This window comes from Pleurodeles waltl, chromosome 9, assembly GCF_031143425.1.
Source record: "Pleurodeles waltl isolate 20211129_DDA chromosome 9, aPleWal1.hap1.20221129, whole genome shotgun sequence".
NCBI classification, from domain to species: Eukaryota; Metazoa; Chordata; class Amphibia; order Caudata; family Salamandridae; genus Pleurodeles; species Pleurodeles waltl.
In genome coordinates this window covers 189,164,267-189,186,224 of record NC_090448.1, presented here as the reverse complement: position 1 = coordinate 189,186,224, position 21,958 = coordinate 189,164,267, and positions in this window count along the sequence as shown.

The window sequence follows — 21,958 nt, the reverse complement described above, 5'->3', positions numbered from 1 at the left end:
GAACCTGTACCTGTATAGTTGACATGGCCTGGTAGTGTAAAAATCCTAAATTCATTCTGCACTGCTGTGAGGCCTGCTTTCATAGGCTAACAATAGGGCTAAACTAATATACTGTTTGAGTGGTAGCTTCTGATCTGAAAGGAGTAACAAGGTCATATTTAGTATGGCCAGGATGATAATACAAAATCCTGCTGACTCGTGAAGTAGGATTTAATATTACTATTTTAGAAAGTGAGCATTTCTGTGCACTTAAATCCTTCTGTGCCTTGCAATCCACGTCTGGCTAGGTTTAGTTGACAGCTCCCTTGTGCATTCACTCAGACAAACCCCAAACAAAGGATGCTCAGTTATACTTGAATGCATCTGCATATTGAATGGGTCTTCCTGTGCTGGGATGGTGGAGGGCCTGACACTTACATGTCAAAGGACAGCAGCCTGCCTTCACACAAGGGACTGCCACACCTCCCACTGGGACCCTGGCAGACAGGATGTAACTGAAAGGGGACCTTGTGCACTTCTGAGCCACTCTTTGAAGTCTCCACCGCTTCAAAAGCACATTTGGGTATTTAAACAGGGCCTCTGCCCCTCCCAACTCAGACACATCCTGGAGAAGAACCTGAACCAGAACCTGCAACCTGCCAAGAAGAACTGCCTGGCTGCCCAAAGGACTCACCTGACTGCTTTTCTGAGAGGGACTGCTGCCTTGCTGTTGCCCTGCTGCCTTGCTGCTCTCTGGCTGTGCTGAAGAAGAGCTCTCCAAGGGCTTGGATAGAGCTTGCCTCCTGTTCCCTGAAGTCTCAGGACCAAAAAGACGCCATTCCTGCAAGAAGAACTCCCTGTGTGGCGGAAATCGACACACAGCCTGCAAGAAACAACGCGCAGCCTGCATTGCAGTGAAAAAATCCCTGCACGCCGAACCGGGCCAATGCAGCCTGACTTCACAAGGAGAAAATCAACAGAGTGCCAGCGTAGTGACCAGAAATGAGACGCACAGCGTACTGGATCCACGCAAAGCCGAGCCGGAACGATGCAGCCTGACTTCCTGAATAGAATCCAAGGCAGCGCCAACCGGGCAGTAGAAATTTTCACACAATTCCCACCGGATCAAGGCAGCCCCTGTGACTTCGACTTGGAAGCACCCGATTTCAACGCATCATTTCCGGGGCATCCAAAAACCCCGCAACCCAAAGAGGAGCCAAGCCCGTGTGCTGGAAATCAACGCAAATCCTTCTCTGCGTGAAAAATAAAAGATTATATGTGTGCGGCCCAAGAAATTGACGCACACCTCCCTGTTTTCCACACATCTCTTCCTCTGTGGTCCCATGTGGAAAATTTGTATGCAAACCAGGTACTTTAAGCTTGCAAGAGACATTTATTGCTTTTAAGAGACTAAAGACACTTTATATTAATTTTTACAGTGATATTTAAACATATACTTTTTGCATCTTGATCGTTTTGACCTGCATCTTATCAGAAAAATATTATATATTGTTCTAAAAACTGTGGTGTATTTTTGTGGTGTTCTACTGTGTTATTGCATGATTTATTGCACAAAAACTTTACACATTGCCTTCTAAGTTAAGCCTGACTGCTCAGTGCCAAGCTACCAGAGGGTGGGCACAGGATGATTAGCATTGTGTGTGACTTACCCTGACTAGAGTGTGGGTCCTTGCTTGGACAGGGGGGTCACCTGACTGGCAACCAAAGTCCCCATTTCTAACACTTCCTCACCAGCACACTAAGCCATTTCACCTTCACACGTACCACTATCACATATGACTGTGGAATTAGGCTGACTTGCTCCTCTGGTGCCCCATATAGCTGTTTATACAGTGGTAGAACCCCTTTCACCAGCTCTTCTGTGATAAAGGCTGGAGCCCTATCACCTGCAGGGCATGGCAAGCTGGCTCCCAGAGACAGTACAAAGCAGCTCAGGTCTTGCTAGCAACAGTGTCAGAAGTCAAGTGAGCAAGGCTGCAGAAAATGGTGGTCATAGCGCCCACGTACAGGACCATTACTACCGAAGGTCATTGCCATTAGCCCCATTCCCCCATAGGCAGCAATGTTAACCAATTACAAGTTGTAAGGTGGTTGGCACCGCCTTCTGCCATGTCAACATGCACCGGCAGACTTAGGTCACTTCCAACTGTCCAGTGGTGCAGGACATGCAGCTACCATTTTGTACCTATATCATGCATTGATGTTGCAATATAAGTGCGCCATACACATATTCAGCCATATTGGGGAACAACCCTATGTTGTGCCATGATGGTAATGCAAAGACATGTGACTTGCATGACACAGTGACGTGATGTGGCAGTCTATCTGTTGATGGGCTTGGTTAGATAATTGAAGGCACATAGGTGGTGGCACGATATACGTATATCCCATTACTGTTGTGATGATGAGGGCAGGACAGCTCAGTCTTCCACATATGGTACATTATTCATGTGATATGTGTCCTATATGACTTATAGGTTCGGCATTGTGCTGCAAGGCTGGTGTCCGAAGCAATTCAGCATGCCAACTATCATATATGTCAGCAGTACTACGCATGTCCTACAGTGTTAGATGTGTGACATTTTGACATGTTCTGCTTACATGTGTCAAGTGCATTTCTAACTGTACATTCTCTCCTCTATCTAGATATCCTGCCATGAGACAACCACCAGTGTACCATCCACTAGCTGACCTCGCAACCATGAAGTATAGGCATATCAGCCAGACCTATTGTCTGAATCATCAAACCATCATGGATCTATGTACACAGTTGGAACCTGATCACATACCAGCGATACGCAATCCCTATGCCATCCCTCCCACAGTACAAGTCTTGTCAGTGCTACACTTTCTTTTCACAGGTTCCTTTCAGAATACAGTGGGTTGACAGCAGGGATGTCACAATCCGTGTTCAATCTGTACTCTGTGCATTGTTGAAACATCTGGAAAGCTACATCAGGTTACCCAACATGCGGATTTGGCCTATGTTAAGGCAGACGTCTATTATATGGGACACATCCCTCGTGTGATAGGGGCCAGTGATAGCACCCATAAAGCCCTGGTCCCTCCCAGTGCCAATGAACAGATGTATAGGATCAGGAAGAGCTACCACGCCATTAATGTTGACGCGGTGTGTCTGGCAGACCAGTACATCTCACAGGTCACAGTCAGGTTTCCTGGATCTGTGCATGACTTCATTTTGAGGAACAGCAATGATCCACACACGATGGCATGACTACACACAGAGAGGGCCTGACTCCTTGGTATCTATGCATTTGAAGGTGTTTCACTGTTATGGCACATGTCATCTCATTCTACCCTGTCACTGGATCTGTTATTTTACTGGTCCTACATCTTTGTAACACAGGTGACTCTGGCTATTCAAACCTTCCCTGTCAGTTGACACCAGTTAGGTACCCTGCCACGGATGGGGAAGTCTGTTTCAATGAGGCCCACATGAGGACGAGGTATGTAATAGAACGAACATTTGGCCTCCTGAAGGCCGGATTCAGGTGCCTCGATCTATCTGGAGGTGTCCTCCTCTACTCACCCCAAAAGGTACGCCAGATAATAGTAGTCTGCTGCATGTTCAACAATCTAGCCCTAAGACAGATACCATTGCTAGCTACTGAGGATGAAGCAGTTGGACCAGTTGCAGGTAATGCTGACATGGCAAGTAATGAGGAGGCAGAGGAGAAAGCTGCAACTGACTCTAGGACTGAGCTCATCAATCAGTACTTCAGTGACATACAGGTGACATACAGGTATGGTGTGTGTGGGTTAACAAGTGTTGTATAACCACATGAGTTGCTGACATTAGTCTTCCTGAGTTGACTCATCAGTGGTGGTGTAATGTGGCCATATTCGTATGTGTGTGTTGGGGGCTGACTGATTGGATGAAAGGTGCAGTTAAAGTGTCTAAAATCTAACAAGTGTACTGAATTAAGTTTCCTAGATTCACATCTCCAATGTACAGACCAGTATTGCACCCTATTTGCTGCATTCTCCTGCCCTCATGTCATTCCACCCACTGACTGTGGTAAATAAATATGTGCCTCTGCTGCTTATGGCTTGAGGCATTCATAGTCACTAGCCATTGCTGAATGTTTTGAGAATGGAGGGTTGTAAATGATTCTGATGATTATTCTGTGACTCATGTTGTATTGGTAAACTCTGGGGGGCTCTGGTTAGGAGTATTCAACAGTGTGCACAACATCCATGTGCTGCATATGTGCTTTGTGTGGATCCATGCCTTCCATCCCAATGGTACTCTCTGTCATTGTCTTTTTGCAGGTTAGAATACTGATTGACTATAGTCTTGTGTGGGGCAAAAAGTTGGACCGTCTGACATGTCCTGCGACATATCTGTTGTACTGTGTCTCCTCCTGAGGATGCTTCCCTCTGCTCTCCATCACACTGCCTGTTGGATGTATGGGTGCATAACCATTTTACATTGAACAATCATGACTTTTGTTGATGTTGTAATGAAAACACATATACAGTTGCTGTGTTCCACTGGTGCTTATTGTGCGGTCATGGTAGATGGAATATTCAGAGTAGGTGGTACAGCTGTTGATTGCACAGGTCTAGTGTCCAAATGCCAAAGGGAATATGGAGTTGTATCATTGAATTGTGAACAGGTTGTCTCAGTGGTACACAAGGAGAACAAATCAGGTGAGGATAACATATTGGCAGTGGGTGTCATCTTGGCATCTGCACCAGCCGGATGTCTGGATGGACGAGCAAGTTTGCAGGAGGTTCTTCAGCTACAGAGGGAGGGGTGTCTGAGGGCTGGGGTTCCCCTGGCAGGGCCTCCCTTCTACTAGCTGAGACTGATGTGAATGGTTCAGACGTCATGTTGCTAGCGGAAGGAGCCTGCTGGTGGGTGGAGGAAGCACACATGGTGGTGTTGATATCCCACAGCACCCCTGCAATGATTTCCATGGTGGCACTGTGGGACTGCCACTTCTGCATGACCTCTTGGTGGTATTCCCTCTGGAGCCTTTGGGTTTTCCCCAACATGGTGATAATCTGGCCCATCCTGTCCTGGGATTGTTGGTATGCTCCCATGAGATGGTTTTCTGGTCAGTGGGGTCCCTTTGGGACACCATCCGGTGTGCCCACTCCCAGTGTTTGTAGGACTTTCATTTTCTGGGGTGTGAGGGGTCGATTCAGGTTTCTATACTATGGGGCAAACAGTTGTTTGATCAGTCCTTGGGACACAGGTTTGGGGATGAAGGGTTGGCTGTGATGTAAAAGCCACAGGGTTGGGGAGGAGTGAAGTGGGCAGGGTGAGGCAGGGAGTCGTAGACTGACAAGGTGTCCCAGATAGGCCAGATAGGTCGTCAGTGACCAGTCATCCAGGCGTGTTGTCCTCACTGGGCCTTCATCCTGAGGTGGGCTGACAGTCTCTGGTATCCTCCCCATGGTGGCACTGGCAGGGGTACCTGTGGATGGAGTGCGAGAGGGAATCACATATTGAAGGTGTGTTCTGTTATCTCTTTTTTATATGCATACAGGGGCTTGACATAATTCCCAGTAATGACAATGACAAATGCTGCACAGCACACCATTGGCGGTAATTAGTAATCTGTGATATGTGAACCATACTCCATTGGGTGTCATTCAGGGTTAGTTGCTCTGGGTGTGGGTATGGGTACTGGTACTGACTGATAGTTCACATGACTAGTCAGCTAGGGACTATTGAGGCTTGATAGTTGTGAGTGGGAAATGGCAGGACATAGCAACATGCTATCCCAGTGTGAGGAGGGCATGGGAGTCTGCAAGGTTAAGTGCCCTGTCTGTGCATGTTTTGCATGTGCATGGAGTCTGCCATCTCACATTCCATATCATGGTGGCTGACTTTCTGGTTTGTGGATCCTGATTAGTAGCCAATTGTAATTGTCACAGAGCTGTAGCTGTGTTTAGCCTTGTTTGCCATTGTGCTGTGCCATTGCGTTGCTGTCATTGCTATGTAGTGGTCCTCAGTCCTATCATCTAGTTGCTAAAGCTAGTCCAATAGTCATACATGAAAGAAATGTCATGTGATTGTCACATTCCAGGAATTCACGTAGATGGCCAAGTGAATTGTGGGAGTCATAGTGATGGTATTAGCCAATGCTATCCATGCCTTTGCCATTGGCTGTGTGCAGTTGGGCTGAGTGGAGGTGTGGCATGCAGCAGAGAGGCTTTAAGTGGATGGGTAGGATGTGCAGTGAGACATGCAGTACATTGGGGAGTATTTGGGTAGAGAGGAAGTATGCAGGACATGTCAGGAATCCCCAAGGTGCCTCCTGCGTTATCTGTCAGCATCCCCAGAGATTAGGGTTAAATCATATCTCTGTTCTTGGTTAAACCTTCATGTTTTTAAGTAAACATAATAGCCCTCATTACAACCCTGGCGGTCGGTGATAAAGCAGCAGTAATACCGCCAACAGGCCGGCGGTAAAACAAATGGAATCGTGACCATGGTGGAAACCGCCAACACAGGCAGCCACTTTAACACTCCGCCCGCCCCGGCGGTAGAAACTAACACCACGGCGTTAACCATCAACAGACCGGCGGAAGACAATGTACCACCCACTCTATTACAAGGCACCAATCTGCCAGCTTTTTCGGGGCAGTACCAACGCCATCAAAAGCATGGCAGAAACAGTACACAGAAGGGAAACCACTCATCTCTCGACACCCAACGAGGAACCAGGACGCCATGGAGCCCGAGTTACAGGTCTGCCCATGCTGCTTTACCTCCTCATCTACCAGGAACATCAAAGACGATGACGAAGACGACGGTGAGTACTGCACCTAGTACACAGGGGAAGGGGGAGGAAAAAGAGAGTGACACACACACACGCAACACACAGCCCACCCACAACAACATATACACACACATCCAATAACATCACAGATACACCCGTCACCCCCTGGAAGAACACAAAGACCAACTGAAATGAGTTTAATGAGTGTAATAATTGCACAATCAGATAGCCCAAGATAACTTTAAATCATCAGTATATACAAATATTTACAGCAAGTACACAAGTCCTTATACTGTCCCATTAAATGTCCGTGGATCAGTGGTCCTAAAAAGCATGGGTGAAGCCCACACATGACACCTGCCTCAAAACGGAGAGAACACTGCAGGGGCATCAGTTCGCAAAAAAAACAGGCCTCATGTAGTGTGTGCAGGGTCCAGGACATCTCCTGCAGCCTCGGACGGCTGCCCACTGTGGATGATGCTGATGTACGCTGTAGAGGCACTGGCTGGGCACGTCGTGGGGCAGGTGGCGGTGGCTGTGGCGGTGTCTGAAGTGGAGATGCTGCCGGTGGTGCCCGTGGTGCAGGTGTCTGCACCTGTGTGGAGGGAGACATCAGGCCGTCTCCTGCAGCCACGGAAGGCTGCCCACTGGGGATGATGCTGGTGACTGTAGTTGAGGCAGCTGCCGAGCAGGTGGTGGTGCAGATGGCGGTTCAGGTTGCGGTCGTTGCAGCGGTGCTCACCACGGTACAGGTTGCTGGCCTGTCTTGCGAATGGGGGGACACCAGTCCCTCACCCAGAGTCTCTGGGCCCTGAGGTTACTTCCCTTTGCTCTTGTGTCCCTTCCCCACCTTGGAAGTCGCTGCTGTGACCTTTGCACTGTCCTCTTTGGTTCTGGATGAGGCCTTGCAGGGTGGGTGGTGCGGCTTTTCTCTTCTGCATGCTGGCCCCTACTTTACCTTGGCAGGTGGCGGAATAGGGTGGTCCTTGGCTTCAGAAGGTGGCACACTGGCAGCCCTGATGGGTGCCCCCTTCGATGCTCCCGGACTTGCAGGGACCACACTGGACGAGGATTTGGTGGCTGAGGTATTGGTCAGGGCTCTAGACAACCTGGCCCTAGGGGAAGGACGGGGGGTGTAGGGAAGAGGTCAATGGTAGCCAGGAAAGGTTTTTTAGACACACTGGGATAGGAAGATGGAGGGGGTTTGGGAGTGGAGGAAGAGATAGTGGTTGTAGGAGGTGTATGTCTGCTGAGTTTGAGTGAAGGTGCATGGGTTGGAGGCTGTTGTGAGGTGGATGGCGGTTGAGTGGGTGTGTGCCGGCGTTTGAGTACTTTGGGAGGAGGGCTTACAGACACACTGGGAGAGGACACAGGGGACGTGTGAATGGTAGTGGGGTGTTGATTGCACGTGAGCGGTGTGTGGTGATGGGCGTGCTGGTGATGGAGGAAGTGCCTGAGGATGTAGAGCATGCACGTGTGAGTGGAGACAAGACTGGGAGGGAGGTGGAGGACGTGGAGGAGGGGGACACAGTGGAGGCAGTGGATGTTGGTGTGTCTGCATGGGTATGGTGCTTGTGTGAGTGTCTGTGAGATGTGTGGTGCTTATGTTTTCATGAGCCACTTTTGTGTGTGCATGCTGGTGATGATGTGCTTGAGATAGGCTGAGGTTGAGGGGATTGGGTCTGGGTATTGGAGGATGGAGGGGGAGGCTAGACACAGGGACAATGGCTGCCATCAGTGCTGAGACCAGAGCCTCAAATGCTCTCTGTTGGGCCACCACGCCAGAATGAATGCCCCCCAGGTATGCATTTGTTTGCTGCAAATGCCTCTCAACACCCTGGATGGCATTCAAAATGGTTGACTGCCCAACAGTGAGGGATCTCAGGAGGTCAATAGCCTCCTCACGGAGGGCAGAAGGTCTGACTGGGGTAGGGCCTGAGGTGCCAGGGGTGAAAGAGATGCCCACCCTCCTGGGTGAGCGGGCACAGGAAACACGCTGAGGGGCTACTGGGAGGGCAGTGCTGGTAGGGGGGGTTGCAGCTGTACCTGTTGTTGCGGTGGGCACAGAAGTGCCCTCCACCGCAAGGGAGCTCGCTTTAGAGGAGGAGTCACTGTCGCTGGTGTCCCCCCCCCTGTCCCCGTTGTGGAGCTCCCCTTGCCCTCTGTCCGACTGGTGCCTTCGGACTCTGTACATTCACCCTCCTGGGCCATGTGGGTTTCAGCTCCCTCCTGCTCTGGTGCCACTGCTCCTATGCCAGATGATGCTAATGTACACAAGGACAGGGTGACAAAACAAAAGGGGGGAAAGACAGAGGAGACACATGGTCAAGCCAGCAACACCACTACCGTTGGCAGACACAACACACAGGGAGCAGCCCTATGCACTAGCCCATGCACTAACAGTTCTTAGGAAAATCATCTGCCCATGGGGGACTGCCTAACCACATTTGCTGCACACCTGGAACGCACAGGAGTCTGACTAGTTGTAGATGGCCACTACCACTATTGGGGTTGGAATGCCACAGTGCCTGCCTAACAAGGGACCTACCCTTCCAAGTTTGCCCTGGCCTAGGGAAACCTACAGCCTACATCCCCCACCCAGACACCTCGTAAAGTGTGCAGAGTCAGCTGAATGAGACTGTACTCACCCCCTTCTGGCTGCTGTGATGCCCTCAAGCTCCCATCCAACTCCGGATATACCACCACCAGGATCCGGAACATCAGGGGGGAACATGGTGCGATGGGCAGCTGGGCCTCCGTCTTCTTGCTCCAGCAGCGCAGGTCCTCCCATCTCTTGTGGCAGTGGGTGCTCCGTCTATGATAAATCCCCAGGGTCCTCACTTCCTTGGCAATGGCACGGCAAATACCGTTCTTCTGGTGGGTGCTGACCTATAGGAAAGGTAAAGGAAGAATGGAACTTACTCCCAGTCCAGTTCTTCATACTCATTGGCCACCAGTTCCCGCCCATGCCCTGAAACACATGCACTGACCATCCTCACATGCAGGCCTCAGCCCCCCCAACATGTATCTTCCATCCACACCACTCCATACATTTCATGTCCCATGCATCATGCTCACAGTTTACTGATCTGTTTGTCTGGAGGACCGTAGAGTAGCATGTACTGGCGGAGGAACCCATCCACTAGTCTCTCCAACTCCTCCGAAGGGAATGCAGGGGCCCTTTACCCAGACACTTGAGCCATTGTCGCTTCCAGACTGAAGTCACAGCAGCACTTTCAGTGTAGGTCCTCTCCTGTTGAAGGTAAGTCATCAAGTGAGTGAACAGCTGGAAAATGGCGGTCAGGTCCTCAACGGAGCGTACCATCCCCACCGGCGTACATTGTCATTGGCTCCTGGAACCCATAGGGCCCAATGATAACCAATGCTCAATCGCACAGCAGCCTTCGAACGCCTACGGCGACGTTGCACAACGCCAGTGCAGTTACCTCATTTCCCCTTATCCCTCCTTACAGGTCAGGCAGCCGCCATTTCAGGGTGGCACATGGCAGGGCACGTAACTGCGTCGCAGCACATTTGGGCAGGAATACGGACAGACAATACCACACACCGATTAAATCACATTTGTGCAAAAACCCTTGTGCAACGTATGTGGTACATGTCCCTCTGCTCACCATTCTCCTCCATAGGGCACATCTGCTGGGGCAGATGATGAGATGGCATCATCCTCTGGTGTACAGACCCCTTGTGGACCTGTCGACAATGCAAGTCAGACACATTATTATCACCTACAGACTTGATCGTGCCACAATCCAAGAACTGCGTGCCCAATTGGAGCCAGACCTGATGTCAGCTATCTGCCATCCCACAGGTATCCCCCCTCTAGTGCAGGTCCTGTCAGTGCTCCATTTCCTGAAAAGTGGCTCCTTTCAAACAACAGTGGCCATGGCATCAGGAATGTCACAGCCAATTTTCTCTAATGTGTTGTCCAGAGTGTTTTCTGTCCTGCTGAAACACATGTGCAGCTACATCGTTTTCCCCCAGGTGGAGGATTTGGCCACAGTGAAAGCTGACTTCTATGTCCTGGGACATAACCCCAACATCATTGGTGCCATTGATGGTAAACATGTGGCATTTGCACCCCCCCCGAATGAACAGGTGTACAGAAATCGTAAAAGCTACCATTCAATGAATGTGAAGATGGCGTGTTTGGCAGACCAGTACATCTCTCATGTGAATGCCAAGTATCCTGGCTCTGTGCATGACGCTTACATTTTGAGGAATAGCAGCATCCCTTATGTGACGGGGCAACTCCAGAGGCACCGTGTTTGCTAATAGGCTAATAGGAGAGGCCAAGGTCCCCACACAGTATGAATAGGTGTCTGGGTATGGGATAGTCCCTAAGGGTTGGGGTATGTGTAACGGATATCCCTCGAGATTTGCAGGTGACTCTGGTTACCCCAACCTTTCATGGCTACTGACCCCAGTGAGGAATGCCAGGACAAGGGCAGAGGAACTCTACAATGAGGCACATGGGTGAACTAGGAGGATTATAGAGCAGACTTTCGGCCTCCTGAAGGCAAGATTCTGGTGCCTTCATCTAACAGGTGGCTCCTTATACTACTCACCGAAGAAGGTGTGCCAGATCATCATGGCATGCTGTATGTTGCACAACCTGGCTTTGCGACACCAGGTGCCTTTTCTGCAGGAGGATGGGCATGATGCTGGTCTTGTGGCAGCTGTGGAGCCTGTTGACAGTGAGGAAGAGGAGGCAGAAGAAGAAGATATTGACAACAGAGACAACATCATCATGCAGTACTTCCAGTGAGACACAGGTAAGAGACTGGCATTGTTCATCCCATATCAGACTACTGTAGGACATTGTATACGTCTGCCTAATTACCTCTGTGCATGGACCCTGACAGTTCACTTTGGCTCTCCTTTTCACAGATCTGGGTACCACATTCTGCCTTCTGATATGTTCACTGCTGCCCAACAACTGTCATACTTTGGTATGTGCAAATGAACATTTACAATGCTATTTGTCAAAGAGGTTGTAATAACACATTTTGGAAAATACAGACTGACTCCAGATTATTTTGTGATTCAAAGATGTTTATTTAAGTGCCAATAAGTGGAGTGGGATGTACAGTGGGCTGGGAGGATGGTGGAGGAATATCCATGGTAGAGTCCAGTCTCTTTGTATCACAGGTGCATTGTCCAATGGGGCATAGGAAGTGGAGCAATGGCAGTTTAAGGTGGTCAGGGTGAACTAGTGGGACAGAAGGGTGACAATCAAGAGAGTCTTATTTCCTGGCAGGGGTCTTGGCAATGTTCTCTGTCTTCTGCCTGGATCACAGGGACCGCTTGTGGGGTGGTTCTCCTTCTGCAGGGGGTGGGGTGCTGGTGGCCTGTTGGTCCTGTGGCGGGACCTCCTGTCCACTAGCGCTGGCATATGTGGAGGGCTGTTCATAGTTCGGGCTGGTGATAGTGGCCCGGTGGTATGCCACTGTCTCCCTCATGGTGTTGGCCATGTCTGCCAGCACCCCTGCAATGGTGACCGGGGTGGTGTTAATGGACTTCAAGTCCTCCCTGATCCCCAAGTACTGTTCCTCCTGCAGCCACTGGGTCTCGTGAAACTTGGCCAGCACCGTGCTATGTTCTCCTGGGAATGGTGGTATGCTCCCATAATGTTGGAGAGTGCCTTGTGGAGAGTGGGTTCCCTGGGCATGTCCTCACCCTGTCAAACACCAGTCCTCCCAGCTTCCCTGTTGTCCTGTGCCTCTGTCCCCTGAACCATGTGCCCACTGCCACTGATCCCAGGTCCCTGATCATCCTGGGTTAGTGGGGTTGCCTGGGGTCCCTGTAGTGGTGGACACACTGCTGATTGACATGTCCTGGTGACAGTGGCATGGGCCCGCTTGGTGGGTGCTGTGGTGGTGTTTCCTGAGGGGGGAGGTTCAGTGGCGGTTTGGGACTGTGGCAGGGGAACTAACTGTCCAGAGGTCCCTGATGGGCCGGGCTGGTCATCTTGATCCAGGCGTGCAGAGCTGCTTTCATCACTGTGGGCCTCTTCTGTGGGGGGAAAGGATATGCCTGGCACCTCCTGTCCGGTGACGTTGGGTAGGTGTGCTATTGGGGTGTAAATGCATAGTTATTGTGGATGTGTGTGCCATCTTGTGCAATGGGTGAGTTTCCCTCTACTCCTGTGCTTGTATTATCGCCTTGTGCCCTGGGTGAGTCTCTCTACTGCGCATGCTGTGGTGATGGGAGTCCATGCAGGTCTGTGATGGGTGTCCATGCATTGCTGTCACATGCAGGGCTTGGTATTGGGATGTGTGGGTTGTTATAGGGGGGTATCTGTGAGGTGTTGGGGTGATGGGTGTGAGGGTAGGGGGAGAAGTTTGTGATGGCATGCAGGTAGGCTGGGGGGATATAATAGTAAAGCTATGACTTACCAGAGTCCAGTCCTCCTGCTACTCCTATGAGGCCCTCAGGATGCATGATTGCCAAGACTTGCTCCTTCCATGTTGTTAGTTGTGGGGGAGGAGGTGGAGGTCCACCGCCAGTCCTCTGTACGGCTACCTGGTGTCTGGATACCACGGAACGTACCTTCCCCCATAGGTCGTTCCACCTCTTCCTGATGGCATCCCATGTTCTTGGATGCTGTCCCACTGCGTTGACCCTGTCAACAATTCTCCGCCTTAGCTCCATCTTCCTTGCAATGGACATCTGCTGCACTTGTGATCCGAATAGCTGTGGCTCAACCCGGATGATTTCCTCCACCATGACCCTGAGCTCCTCCTCAGAAAACCTGGGGTGTCTTTGAGGTGCTCTGATGTGGTGTGGGTGATGTGTGAGGTGATGGTTGATGTGATGTGTGGGGTGATATGTTGGGGTGTGTTACTTAATGTGTGTGGATGGTGTATGAGTGATGGTGTTGTGTGCCTCTGGATCCTGGTGTTGTTGTAGCTTTTCTGTCTCTCTGCTTCTTTAACAAATGTCGTTGTAAGGGGTTGTGGGTAGGGTGGATGTGTGTTTTATAGTGGTGTTAGTGTGTTGGTGTGGTGTGTGTATGTGTATCAGGTGTGTGTATTTTGAATTGTCCAATGTGGTTGTGTTTTGTAAGTGTGTGTGTATTTTGAGCATGGAGGTGTGTACCACCAATGGATTACCGTGGTTGAATGACCGCTGCGTTGTTTAGTGGGTCATGATAGTGTGGGCGTATTCCTGTTGGCGTAACAGTGTGGGTTTTGCTATTGCTAGTTTATCACTGACCTTTGGTGTGGCGGACTTGTGTGGGTGTCTGTATTGTGGAGGATTTCTAAGTGTAGGCCATAATACCTGTAGCAGATTTCTGCCGCGTGCACGGTATGTTGGCGGCCGTCAGCACGGCGGTCAGCGGCCTTTACCGCCACGGTTGTAATGAGGGCCAATGTGCTTTGTTAATTGGTTTCATCAATGCTTGTTTTACCAATGCTTGTTTGCTAATTTTAGCAGGTGTAGACATGTACTTCTAATTGGGTGTGGTGACTCATCCACATATGGAAACTCAACTACTTTCCTGATTGGCTATAAATAGCAGAGGGAGGCATGCCTCCCTGCTTGGCATTGTTTTGCTTCCAGATCTCAGCATCTGACTTGGCAGTCCATCCCCTGCTGTCATCCTTGTTTTCAGGACCTTTGAGGCAATTCTTTTCTTCGTTCCTGTACCAGCTGACACCAGGCATTGCGCCAGCACTCTGGAAAAGACTGCAGCTAAGTGGCTAGTATTCTCTAGGGAGTTTGTTCTTTGAGCGCCGCGCTTTCCTAGAACAGCTGGTGTATTTCAGACCTCATATTATCTTGAAGAGAAAAATGCATTGCTGAACAGGGTTTAAATTGTGTCATTCATGCCTGTGTTTCAGGTTTGAGGAATTTGCGTTTTGAAGGGTTTTTCACATATACAGTGAAATCAAACCAAAGCTGTACCACCCTAACTGGTTGAACCCAGAGTGGATATTTGTATTTCTTGGATTGTTTATGTTCCTTTTAGTTTAATCCTATGCATGCAGGAAAATTATATGTGATATAATTAATGCCCTTGTTTGTCTTTCTTGTGCATGATAAGTGCAACCACAGTTCTAATTGTAGTGTTCAACAGTGAATCTCTGTGAAAACAGCCCTAGTGTCACAGTACTTATTGTTATGGTACTCAGTTTGGGTTTTTGGTAATGCAGTGTTAGTAATTGTGCCAACAGTTATTATTATCCAAGAAAGTGCTGGAGCATCCCGGTGTTCTTCTACCGCTCCCGTGCCCATATCAGAAACAGAGATCCAGTTTCAAGGAACTTGAGTACACTAATTCTACTATCACTCTGTCAACAAGGACCTGCCCGCCAAAGATACAGGGTGCCTGGCTGGACCGGCAAGACGTGGCAGTGTTTTGTCTCTTTCTCTTCCACTCCCCCTTTCCTTTTGGGACACATGCCGGGGTTTCTGTGTCCACCAGGATGTGCCAAGAGGTGTTCCAGGAGGTCGGGGGGCATACCATCGCCCCTGCAGACATCCTGCTTTTCAGGTGAGTGGACCCGTCTCAACATAAAGCCATGCAACAACATAAAGGGCTGTCTGGGCGATGGATTCCTCAATGGGTACTTTCAAAGGTTTAGCACAGGCTTTACCAGCTGATCTGGATGCTCCATCTTTATTAGATTTAACTAGGGCCCTAGTGGGATTACAGAAGGAAGTTCTTTCCTTAAAGCAAGAGAACCTGGAGTTGCACACTGAACTACAGCAGTATAAACCACAAGACACCCACTGGGGACGAGTCAAACTAAAACAAAGATCTCTAGTACTACAGGCCCCTCGGATTGACCCGTCTAATCATGTTCCTAAATCCGATTCAGGCCCAACGACTTCCACCACACAACCCATGCATGTAATGGTCACAACACCAAGCCCTGTGCCCTTAGCTCCTCCAGAAAGGTTTTCCAAGTTCAACATTTTTCTTAACCAGTGCCAGCTACAGTTTTTGTGTTGGGCAGCTGCATTCCCCAACGATGCTGCAAAGGTAGCTTTTATTATCTCTTATTTGGTAGGCAATGCAGCTATTTGGTCTGTTCCGCTGGTGGAGCGCAATGACCCTATACTGTATGATTTCAACCAGTTCAAGGAAGCCTTGCGGAAACTGTTCACCAAACACCTCTTCGTGCAAGCCAGTGACAATGAGTTGCTGAATTTGCGCCAGGGAAACAAGGATCTACTGTCCTATATCACCTCTTTCAATTGGTTGGTGGCAGAGACTGAGTGGCCCGAGGAGAAGAGGACCCCCCTCTTCTATTGTGGCCTTCGGGTGGATCTCAATGATGTTCTAGCCCAAATTGTGAAACCTCCTATGGAGTGTTCCGAGTTCATTGACCTGGTGGTACGATTGGATCACCGCTTGAGTGAACGTAAGGGAGAAAAATTCCGGGTGACACATGCTTAATGGTGCTCAGAAATGAGAAAAAAGAGTCCACCATTTCGACTCATGATACACCTAAGCCAATGCAAATTGGCAGTGTGGGGGGCCCACTATCTAAGAAAGAGAAAGAATGTAGAAAAACATTGAAACTGTGTTTATACTACGGCAAGACAGGGCATTTTGCTCGGGAATGTCCTATCAAGCCTACTACTCCAAAGAAAGCCATCAGAGCGATAACAGGGCCTGAATTCTCTCTTTCTGGGCAGGCGGAAAACTAACTGGCCTGATAACCTCTGAGACCATTTTATTGAGCACTTCCTCAATATGGTCTCACATCTTCTGGCTAATACCACCAGTCCAGTACCTCGACATCTAACTCTTATGGTGACCTCAGTGTTGTCCCCTCAGGTTCGTTAGGTCATTCCCATATTGCTTGACTCTGGGGCTACTGGAAACATTTAGATTTGGGTTTGGTTAAAGCCCTAATTATAACTGTCAGAAAAGATGCCCCTGAACCAGTCAGAGCCAGTGGATGGCTCAGAATTGTCCTCCCGGGATTATTGTTTATCAAACAACACCCTTGTCCATGCATTGCTGGCACTCCTGTTACCAAGACAAACCATGACTAGTGACACCCTTGCATTGTGGGTCCACACACAGTACGGCAATCAAGCTGGACGACACATTGGCCATTCCTGCACCGTATAAAGACTTTCATGATGTCTTTAGTGAACAGAAGGCCACCCAGCTGCTGCCACATAGGTCATCCGATTGTCGTATAGACTTGATTCCAGAGGCAACGCTACCATGTAGTAGGGTGTATGCTGTTTCTGAGCCTGAGAATCAATACCTGTGAGACTACCTAGATGATCTATTGGCTAAGGGTTTCATTCATCATTCATCATTCAACGTCACCAGTATCGTCGTTTTTGTTCTTTGTGCCCAAGGAGAATCGTGAGCTGCTCGCCTGTATAGATTATCGCGCAGTGAACAAAGTGACCATAAAAAATCGGTATCCACTTCCGTTGATCCCAGTACTTTTAGATCAGGTACGTCGGTCGACCATTTATACTAAACTCGACCTCCGGGGTGCCTACCACTTGATCTGAGTGATGAAGGGGGATGAGTGGAAGACGGCGTTCCAAACTAAGGGGGTCATTACAACCCTGGCAGACGGTGTTAAAGCGGCGGTAAGACCGCAAACAGGCCGGCGGGATAAAAAAGGGAATTATGACCGTGGCGGAAACCGCCAACAAAGACAGCCACTTTAACACTTCGACCGGCATGGCGGTACAGACAAGCAGCGCGGCGGTCTCCGCCACCAGACAGGCGGGAGACAAAGTACCGCTCACAGTATTACAACTGGCCAATCCGCCACATTTTCCGGGGCGGATTCACCGTGGATAAAAACACGGCGGAAACAGCCATTTCAATGGGAAAACGCTCACCTTAACACACTCCACGAGGAAGGAGGGCACCATGGAGCCGGAACTCCAAATAATCCCTGCGTTAGTCTTCCTGCTCCTCTACGATCATCAGAAACGCCGGCGCCAAGGCAACGGTGAGTACTGCACCTATGACATAGGGGAAGGGGGAGGCAAAAGTCAGGGCCACACACACGCAACACCCCCACTCCCACCCGACCCTCGCACACAACAACACACACACCAATGCATTTCCAAACATCCCAGTAACAACCCCCAACCCCCCCGGAAGAATGCAAAGACAAAAGGAAATGAGTTCAACCATTGTAATGTTACAAAATACAGTAAGCTAATATATACAGATATATATACACATTCCAAAATTTATACATCACAATTAGTAGTGCAGGCATGCACCATTCAATGTGGACCACTGGGCCCTAAATGCATGGGCGAGGCCCACATCAGATACCTGACCAGAAACGGAGAGAACACTGCTGGGGCATCAGATCGAAATACAACATGCACCTCAGGGGGAAGGGAAGGGGGGGCACCTCAGCCGGATGACAGCACCACGCCAGATCCACGACAGGTCTCCATGCCCATTGATGTATCCTGGGGAGTGCAAAGCCACAGTCTCACAAGTCTTTTCAGTGGGTGGTTTTCCCACTGCTTTATCCTGGGGAGTGCAAAGCCACAGTCTCACAAGTCTCTCCAGTGGGTGATTTGCCCACTGCTTTATCCTGGGGAGTGCAAAGCCACAGTCTCACAAGTCTCTCCAGTGGGTGGTTTGCCCACTGTACCATCCTGGGGAGTGCAAAGCCACAGTCTCACAAGTCTTTTCAGTGGGTGGTTTGCCCACTGTACCATCCTGGGGAGTTCAAAGCCACAGCCTCACAAGTCTTTTCAGTGGGTGGTTTGCCCACTGTACCATCCTGGGGAGTGGCAAAGCCACAGTCTCACAAGTCTTTTCAGTGGGTGGTTTGCCCACTGTACCATCCTGGGGAGTGCAAAGCCACAGTCTCACAAGTGGATAACAGTCTCCACTGGTTCTGGAGGGGGACTGGTACCCAGAGTGCGTCATCCTGTTAAGGACTGAGGTAGTGGATGCTGTTCTCCACTGGTTCTGGAGGGGGACTGGTGCCCAGAGTGCTTCATCCTGTTAATGACTGAGGTAGTGGATGCTGTTCTCCACTGGTTCTGGAGGGGGACTGGTGCCCACAGTGCTTCATCCTGTTAAGGACTGAGGTAGTGGATGCTGTTCTCCACTGGTTCTGGAGGGGGACTGGTGCCCAGAGTGCATTACTCTCCCCGTGACGGTCCCAGTTCCGTCACTGACCCTGCCGCACATGGGCTACCGGGGCTTGATTTTGCGGTGCTTGCCCTGTTCAGCGGTGCTTGCCATGTGGCACATGCATTCACAGTCCTTCAAGCTCGCAGAACTGTGCCCCCTTCCTTCTTACATCCAGCCCTCTCCACCCAGGCATAGCCCATTCAACTTGCACCCTATGTACTCACCTGTTGGTCTGGAGGACCGTAGAGTAGCGTGTACTGGGGGAGGACCCCGTCCACGAGCTTCTCCAACTCCTGTGCAGTGAAGGCAGGGGCCCTTTCCCCAGACACATGTGCCATTGTCTCTTCCAGACCTAGGTCACAGCAGCACTTGCAGTATAGGTCCTCTCCTGTCGAAGATCAGGTATCGAGTGATTCAACAGATAGAAAATGGCGGTCTCGTCCGCGGCGGTGATGTCCGCGGCGGTGCGTAGCATCACCGCCGGCGCACTTCCTCATTGGCTCCTGGGACCCATAGGGTCCAATGTTAACCAATGCAGCATTGCGCAGCGGTCTTCGACCGCCTACCGCGACAGTGTCCAACGCCAGCGCAGTTACCTCACATACCATTGTCCCACATTAGAGGTCAGGCAGCCGCCATTTCATGGGCCCACATGGCTTCATTTTCAACTGTGTCACACATACCTAGGCCTGCACTCAACACACATACAGACAACTTTTTGGATTTTGTTTTGTGTTCTGTGTAGCTGTGGGTACATAACTCTGAGTTGCTTCAGTCTGTGGTCGCTGTTGCCCTTCCTAGGCACCGTCAGCTGGGACATGTGAGGAGATGGCGGAATCCTCCGGTGTACCGACCGCTGGTGGACCTGTTGACAATGGAGAAGCGACATTTAATCATCACCTACAGGTTTGACCGTGCCACAATCCAGGAACTGTGTACCCAGTTGGAGCCAGACCTGATGTCACCAATCCGCCATCCCACAGGAATCCCCCTTCAAGTGCAGGTGCTATCAGTGCTCCATTTCCTAGCAAGTGGGTCATTTCAAACAACAGTGTCCATGGCATCAGGGATGTCCCAGCCTATGTTTTTCAACGTGTTGTCCAGAGTGTTGTCTGCCCTGCTGAAACACATGAGGAACTACATTGTTTTCCCTCAGGTGGAGGATTTGGCTACTGTTAAAGGTGACTTCTATGCCCTTGGACATATCCCTAACATCATAGGTGCCATTGATGGGACCCATGTAGCTCTGGTCCCCCCCCACAGGAGTGAGCAGGTGTACAGGAACTGGAAGAGTTATCATTCGATGAATGTACAGATGGTATGTTTGGCAGACAGTACATCTCGGAGGTAAATGCTATGTTCCCTGGCTCAGTGCACGACGCCTACATCCTGTGGAATAGCAGCATCCCTTATGTGATGGGTCAACTCCAGAGGCACCGGGTGTGGCTATTAGGGGACTCTGGTTACCCCAACCTGTCATGGCTATTGACCCCAGTGAGGAATCCCAGGACCAGGGCAGAGGAACGCTACAATGAGGCCCATGGGCGGATTAGGAAGGTGATCGAGTGCACCTTCGGCCTCCTGAAGGCCAGGTTCAGGTTCCTCCATATGACAGGTGGTTCCCTATTCTACTCACCAAGGAAGGTGTGCCAGATCATCATCGCCTGCTCTATGCTTCACAATCTTGCTTTGCGACACCAGGTGCCTTTTCTGCAGGAGGATGGTCCAGATGATGGTGTTGTGGCAGCTGTGGAGCCTGTGGACAGTGATGAGGAGGAAGCAGAGGAAGAAGACATTGACAACAGGGACTAAGTCATACAGCAATATTTCCAGTGACACACAGGTGAGAACACTTTGTTGACTTCTACATTTACTTTCACACTTCTACCTTTATCCTGTCTGTCAATTTCAAGCAGTATTTGGTAACTGAGTTGTACATTTCCATTACGGTTTCACAGGTGTGGTTACCAACGTGTGTCATCTGCTTGCATCCTTCATGGACTTGTGATGTGTGACATAGGTATGTTGACATTACAGTTTTCGAACGGATTTTGTCATTGTCATAGCTAATACACATTTTCAAAATCACAGATTGACTCCAGATATTTTTGTGCTTCAAGGGTGTTTATTGAGGTGCTAATTATTGGAGGGTGTGGTCAAATGGTGATGGGTGATGGTGGAGGAATGTCCATGGCAGAGTCCAGTCTATTAGTCTCACAGGTGCATTGCTCATATGGGCATAGGAAGTGGAGCTGGGGCAGTTCCAATATGGACAGGGTTACAAAGTGGGACAGTGGGATGACAATCAGGGTGGTCTCATTTCTTGGCGGGGGTCTTTCCATTGTGCTCTGTCCTGTTCCTGGATCTCAGGGACTGCTTGCGGGATGGTTCTCAGGCTGCAGGGGGTGGGGTGCTGGTGTTGTGGTCCTGTGGCGGGGCGTCCTGTCCACTAGCGCCGGCGGAGGTGGTGGGCAGTTCATCATCCATGCTAGTGTCAGGGGTCCCTTGGAGTGCCACGGTGTCCCTCATGGTGTTCTGTATGTCTTTCGGCACCCCTATGATGGTGCCCAGGGCGGAGCTGATGGTTCTGAGTTCCTCCCTGAACCCCAAATACTGTTCCTCCTGCAGGCGCTGGATCTCCTGAAACTTGGCCAGGACCGTAGCCATCGTCTCCTGTGAGTGGTGGTATGCTCCCATGATGGAGGAGAGGGCCTCGTGGAGAGTGGGTTCCCTTGGCCTGTCTGCCCCCTGTCGCACAGCAGCCCTCCCAGTTCCCCTGTGTTCCTGTGCCTCTGTCCCCTGGACCATGTGCCCACTACCACTGCCCCCAGGTCCCTGTTGTTGTTGGGGTGGTGGGTTATCCTGGGTTCCCTGTAGTGGTGGACACACAGCTGATTGACGTGTCCTGGGGACGGAGGTATGGGCCCGCTGGGTGGGTACTGTACTGGTGTTTCCAGAGGGTGGAAGGTCAGTGTTGGGCTGTGCCTGTGCGAGGGGAACCGACTGTCCCGAGGCCCACGATGGTCCGGGCTGGTCATCTGGATCCAGTTGGCCAGAGCTGCTGTCATCAATGTGGGCC